Genomic DNA, 7,160 nt, shown 5'->3' with positions numbered 1-7,160 from the left:
CCTTTGGCGACAAAAAAAAATTTAGTTGCCAAAAGTTATGGAATTGGCGACTAATATTTTTTTTAGTCGCCAAAAGTAAAATATTTAGCTACTAATTTTTTTTCAGTCAGGTATATTCATTATTCGTGACTAAAAAAAAAATTTAGTTGCTAAAAATGTCAAAAATTCCAGAATTGGCGACAAAAAAAAACTTAGTTGCTGTATATTGACTTTTGGCTACTAAAATATTTAGTCGCCGAATGGGAAATAAAAAAATTATTTTTTCTCTTTGGCGACTAAAGTTTTAGTCGCCAAAATCTTACTTTCAGCGACAAAAAAAAAAAAATAGTCGCCGTATATTGACTTTTGGTTACTAAAATATTTAGTCGCCGAATGAAAAATAAAAAAATTATTTTTCCTCCTTGGCGACTAAAGCTTTAGTCGCCAAAAACTTACTTTCAGCGACAAAAACTATGTTAGTCGCCAAATAATTTTTTTTTTAATCTTTGGTAACCTATCTTCAACGACTAAAATTTAGTCGCGGAAGTGTTCAAAAATTTTCTGGGAAATATTTCATATTGGCGCCTAAATTTTTGCCTAAATCTATTACTTCTTCACACGGTTCTTTCTCTCTTGCTGTCCCTCTATCTCTCTCTGCCACATAGAGAATTTGTAGGGTTTGTTTGAGTAATGGAGATCATTGATACTCAAAGCCTTTCGAATTTGGATCTCAATTCCAAACCACCATTCTCTGACAACTCCATCAAGATCTGCTCCCACGCTGCTTCCCAACAACTATCTCTGGCGATCGTCCTAAGCAGAGGTTTCGACTCTCCGGCGGCGGCGGCTGAAATGACAAACAATGGTGATGTGAGTGGTGAATAATTCCGAGTAGAGTGCCGCCGCCATGTGGGTGCAGAAGGTTTATTAGACCTACCGCACCAGGCGTATGTTAGCCGATTCCGCTGTTGTAGCCGAAGAGCTCTGGTTGTTACACCTCCTCTTCAATTCAACCCTCTCTGTTTTTCTTCATTAGACACACTAATTACACCATTTTTATTACCATACATACATACATACATAAATGCGAACGCTTTAATTTAGCGATGGTTATTATGAAGGTGGCAAGCAATCGACTATGCGAGATTGAATCGAAGTACGATTTCCTTCTTCAATTTTTCGAAACCAGAGACAGTAGCTTCGCGGTGGAATCGAATCATATTGAATGCTTCTAAGGTTTCAACTTCTTGTCTTGTGCTAAAAAATTAAAACAACAGAAATTATAAAGCCATCTCTAGTCCAATTTGAGTAAAAATATCATTTCATTATACACTAGTAATCCAATGGCCAAACTCATATTTGAGTAAAAATTTGATAAGTGGCACAATTTTAAATTTAGAAGCTATTATCATATAACTCAAAATTGTCTTTAAAAATTTGAGTAAAAAAAGTGTCTCCTTTGATTTGGGTTAAAATTTGAGCAAAATTCATTTTGATATGCGTTTTGAGTGGAGAGAGATTTTGAGCATTTTTACTCGAATTTAAATTTGATATGGGTGAAGGGTAAGGATTGGAGATGCCCTAATAGTGGAGTGCTTTTTTTTTTTGACTCAGTACCTGTTATAGATTTCACTGCTTTTTTTTCCCACACAAGCGAGTGATAATGACTTGTTATGGGCAGGTGGGTAAAGGTTTGTCTAAGGATGCCAAAGCTCAAAAATTGGCTTTCCAGCACTGGATTGAAGCTGTAAGTTTTCCTAATCCTTTGCCTTGTGCCCTTCTTTTATGTTGTTGCCCTTTTCCATTACCTTATACTAATTTATAGTATTGTTTTTTCTGATTCATATATCTGCCTAGAGAATAGCATGCCATCTTACAAAGTAGGCATTTAAAATGTTTGTTTTACTCTGTGAATTGTAGATTGATCCAAGGCACCGTTATGGGCATTGCTTGCATATGTATTATGAAGAGTGGTGTAGAACAGATGCTGGTCAGCCGTTCTTCCACTGGTAGGAGAATTTTTCTTTTAGTGATCAGTTTTATTCTAATTTTGCTTTTGAAATGTTTTTGTTTTTTTTTTATAAATTCCTAATTTCTTCAAGATATAATGGCTTTTTATTTTTTATTTTAAAAGAAAATCATTCATGGTCTGATTCTGACCCTCATGTGAGGCCTCATCAAGGACTAATTGGTGCTTTTACCTTTTCTTATAATCATAGAATAATGCTAGAAACTCTATCCCTAAATTTACCCACGCTGATGTGGCAGGGGGTTGAGTCTTAGATGGCTAATTCCTAAACAAATCAACAACTCACATGCAACACTCCACATCATTAGGGTCTAGTTAGGGATCTTAATCATTTTTAATAATGATAATGGCAAATGAGGGGCATGTGCAATAGTTAATCGCCTTTGCAGGAGTGCGAGCTGCAGTTGGCACTGGACGGTTACTGCTTCCCCACCGTTTTTTCCATTTTTGCCTAAGCCTCTAGGCTTTGACCCCAACAAATATTTTAGAGTAAAGAGATACATCTATACCCAAACAAAAAGTGATGTTTTTTTAAGTGTAAGATGGTAAAAGCTGAAGTGTAAGAAAATTAGGATGGTCCAAGTGTCCTAATCTTGAGCAGGATTTGAGATTCTATCATTGCACTTGCTTCACGATTATAATTGACTGCTTAATTTGTAATCATCAACAAAACTAGTTTATGTACTGTAGTGATAGCAGGGATGCCTAAACAAAGTCACCTATTAATTTGTGAGGCGATGTTGATAATCGTATGCCTTTAATTTAAAAAACATAAATCCAACTTTCCAACGGCTAGATTGACCCTACTATGAAACAAAATCAGGCAAACAAATTTGGTATATCAAGCATTTTGCTTAAGTGCAGTAGTGAATATGCAGCACAAATGTCATTGTCTCTATGTTGTCTATAACGCGCCAATGTCACAAAACATATTTTCTTTCTTAGGTAACAAACTCTTTCATCATTTTATTTTGCAAGTAATTCCTATAAGATATGATGAATTTAACTAAATCAAATAATTTATCTACTTTTTCCAGTTGATGCCATAACAAGCTCATTGAAGTAAGGTAGGACAATACGAAACAAGTTTGCTTGTATAAGATCCTTATGCCACGTTCAGGAAACATGTAGTGATAATAACAAAGTAAATAACTCTGGGGTTAATAAGAATGAAATGCAAAATGGAATCTCAAATGCGGTGACAAAACTGAAAAATAAAATAAAATAATATTGTTCAGTTGTATTAGTTATGTTTTTCTCTCCTTTAAAGCTCTGACGCTGCATAGATTGTAAAGCAAAATTGTACTGTCAAATAAATCAGATGCTGAAAACCTTCTTATTTCTACTTATTGCAGGCTAGATATTGGAGATGGCAAAGAAGTTGAACTTAAAGATTGCCCAAGATCAATGCTTCGGCGACTATGCATCAAATATCTTGGACCTGTATGTGCTCTCATTTTTCAGTTATTGCTGGAGCTCCATACGAAAATTGTATTTCTGATTGCATTATTTGAAACTGTATGGCTGTTAGTTCCAACTTATTTGATACTAATGTACTACTGCTTTTCTTTTAATGTGGTTGATTTTTTCTGAAAAATCAGTTAGAGAGAGAACAATATGAATATATTGTTGTGGAGGGAAAAATAGTGCACAAACTAAGTGGACATTTTCTAGATACAATCAAGGGAATGCCACGGGCAAAATGGATATTTGTGGTGAGCACCTCCAAGAGACTTTATGCTGGTCAGGTGAGACCTAAAATAAACAACATAATAATTGGTTTGCCAGTTTTCTTCTATTTTCTATGCTTTCATTGTGGTTTGAAGCCTAATTTTTTTATTTTTATACTTTCAGAAAAAGAAAGGTCTGTTTCAATCGTTAGTGCAGCTTTCACTGATGCCATTTGTACTGCTGCTACTCCCTCAGCCAAATTCGTTACCGAGGCTTTGATTTCTCACTGGTGTCCTAACTTCTGTGCCAAAGCATGACTTCAGCTGCCACTGGTTTGCTAAAATCTTCAAGCAGTACTGTTGTTGGGAGGTTTGAAGGGGAAGCCCAGGACTTACAGTCGACCAATCGTAGCCGGAGGTCGCAAGCCTTTGTAGTTGGATTGGAGGTCGCAAGTGCGCCTCTCGCCGGAGAACTGATAGATGAGAAAAGGAGCTGAGAGAGACATTATAGATACAGACGAGAATGGTTGGTTTGGCATAACCGATATAATTCATCTTTTTATTTTTTTTCATTATATCACCTCTCTATTTTTTTACATATTTTTTTTTTTTTTTTTATAGAAAGACAAAAAAATATATTTTTTTAAGACATGTCACGCTAATTCAATTTTTCTTTTATCTCTGTAAGAGAAGTTTTCAAATCTGAGATAAAGATTGTAAATAGAGGGTATGTTTGGTTTGTGTTTGAGAGATGTGTTTTAGAGATAAAAAGTACGAAAACATGTTTGGTTTGGTTTTTTTTAAAAGATGTTTTGGAAAATTATTTTGAGATAGAGTTTTAGAAAAAGTGATTGATTTGATGTGTGTGAGAGAGAGATTTGTTTGGAAAACTTGTTTGGTTTACAAGTTTTGGGAAATTTTTTTGAGAAAATTTGTTTGGTTTGGTTATTTTTGAAAACTTATTTGTAGAGAAAATTTCCCAAATTTTTTTCAGAAAATCAAACCAAACGAGCCCTCTTGAGATATGGTCCTGCTTCACATGGCTCGAGATAGTTGAACTTGGACAATGTGTATAAATTACAATTATAATAAGACGGAATAGATATATATAATATATATATATATACATATATATATGGAAAATATTTGAGGGCCATAAAATTAGTGGCTTAAATGGTTTAAAATTATCAAAATGACGTCGTTTTACATTGTTTTGTGCCTAAAATGATATCGTTTTGACAGTTTTAAGCCATTTGAACCATTGATTTTGTAGTCCTTTAGCATTGCTATATATATATATATAGGCTTATATTGGCAATATAGTTTTTAGCCACTTTTTTTGGTTAGTAGCAAAAGCTAAAAGTTGGCTTTTTTGGCTTTTTTTTTTTCATTTGGAAAGTTGGTTTTTAGCCAACGGTGAAATTACAATTTTATCTCTCATGGGTCAAAATGTGTTACATAGGTGAAGTTGTAAATATTTTAAATAAATGGGGGTAGTTTGGTCATTTTATTATGATTTGACATCATAAATAAATATTAATTAAAAAAGTCAAAAGTCACTTTTTACCAACTTCCCAAATCATTTATCTAAAAAAGCCAAAAGCTTGGTTAAAAGTCAAAAAATCACTTTTTACCATCTTTCCGAAACAACCCATATATATATGTTGGAAAATGTCTCGTAGCTCAAATTTTGTGGCTCAAAAGTGGCTCAAATGGCCAAAACGACGTCGTTTTAACCATTTTTATGTTGTTTTGTACTCAAAACGACGTCGTTTTGGCCATTTGAGCCACTTTTGAGCCACAAAATTTGAGCTACGTAGCATTGTCGATATATGTTATAGTTATCAACCGTGCTAAAAGTCTCGAAAAGAGAGGCTCGAATTTACATCGAAAGGTTGTTTTGTTTTGTTTTTTTTTTATTTTTTATTTCTATGTTGGTTTGGTTTTGATTTTTTTTTTTGGGAAGGATTTTTATGTGTATCCTAAAACCTAAATTCTAATAAATAAATAAAAACTAAAATAACATCGTCCAACAAATAAAATAAAATAAAATAAAAAAATAACATAGCTCAACAAATAGAAAAAAAAAAAAAAAGAAGTTAGGTTAGGCTGATTGGGTGATAAAATTGACTGATCAGTAAAATTGTTGGTTAAAATTTGTTAATTCTATATAATTTTGTATGAATTTTTATTTCAAATAAAAAAGACTCGGAAAAAATAGAAACTTAAACCTTAAATCCTAAACTTTAAACCCACCACTACACATAACCATCCTAAAAAAAAAAAATTTACAACAGCCCAACAAATAAATAAATAAATAAAAACAACCAAACTAACACAACCTAACAAATAAATAAATAAAAAATAATAATAACAACCAAACCAACACAGTTTCAAAAAAAAAAAAAAAAAAAAAATACCAATTCGAGCCACATTCGAGGCCTCAAATTCGAGGCCTCAATCTTTTTCTTATAACTATTCATATTTAAAAATTAGATAGAGTTATGTTAGAAAATTTAAATAATTTATTAAATTTCTTATTAAAATTCTTACATGAATATAGGATTTACACACGTGAATTTGTGTGGGTCTCACACTTATCTATGTGAGAGTTTTGATAAAAAATTTAATAAATTATCTAGAGTTTATAACATTTTTCAATTATATATTATATATATATATATATATATTTAGAAGATGATTAGTTAATAATTAAATATTTAATGATTGGTTAATAATTAAATATTTTTTAATTATTAACTAATCATCTTCCTCACATATATATAGTTATTCATATTTAAAAATTAGATAGAGTTATGTTATAAATTTTAAATAATTTATTAAATTTTTTTATTAAAATTCTTACATGAATATAGGATCTACACACGTGAATTTGTGTGGGTCTCACACTTATCTATGTGAGAGTTTTGGTAGAAAATTTAGGGTTGGTTTGGGAAGTGGGTTGATTTTTTGGCTTTTTTGACTATTTTAGCCTGGGCTAAAAAGTTTGGTTTGGGAAGGATTTTTTGGCTTTTTAGCATTTAATTTTTTTTTGAGAGAAGAGTGTAATAATTATGGGTTGGATGTGATGTTTTGTTTGTTGTGGCTAAAATAGTCTATTTTGTCTTTATGGCTAAAATAACCAAAAAAGCCCACAGCCTATCTTTCCAAATGGAGCCTTAATAAATTATCTAGAGTTTATAACATTTTTCAATTATATATATATTTTTATACATATTTAAAAGATGATTAGTTAATAATTAAATATTTTTTTAATTATTAACCAATCATCTTCCTCACCTATCACTAGATTTAGAAAATAAATCAATTTTTTTATTTTTTTATTAAATCTTTTATTTTTTTATTTCTATGATATTTTTGACCTACAAAATAAGATAATGTGAATAAAAAATAAAATATTAATTAAAAAATTCTATTCATGCATAAAATTATATATAAAAATTTTGTGCTAATATCATTAT

The 7,160-nt window shown here is 31.4% G+C and overlaps 1 pseudogene across 1 annotated transcript in view; it reads left to right on the top strand.

Annotated features, from left to right (window-relative positions):
* The first annotated feature begins 669 nt into the window (after positions 1-669).
* Positions 670-7,160, top strand: part of LOC114311362 (IQ domain-containing protein IQM3-like) — a 153,395-nt pseudogene continuing 146,904 nt past the window's right edge. Inside the window, exons 1-8 of the transcript XR_014345578.1 lie at positions 670-789; positions 875-966; positions 1,101-1,215; positions 1,661-1,726; positions 1,900-1,988; positions 3,364-3,451; positions 3,610-3,756; positions 3,863-3,885. The product of XR_014345578.1 is annotated as an IQ domain-containing protein IQM3-like (transcript). The remainder of the gene's footprint in view (positions 790-874; positions 967-1,100; positions 1,216-1,660; positions 1,727-1,899; positions 1,989-3,363; positions 3,452-3,609; positions 3,757-3,862; positions 3,886-7,160) is intronic.

Source organism: Camellia sinensis, chromosome 12 (genome assembly GCF_055761805.1).
Source record: "Camellia sinensis isolate YWXY chromosome 12, ASM5576180v1, whole genome shotgun sequence".
In the NCBI taxonomy this organism is placed as follows: Eukaryota; Viridiplantae; Streptophyta; class Magnoliopsida; order Ericales; family Theaceae; genus Camellia; species Camellia sinensis.
The sequence above is the reverse complement of the archived record's forward strand: the minus strand, read 5'-3'. Positions and strand labels throughout refer to the sequence as shown.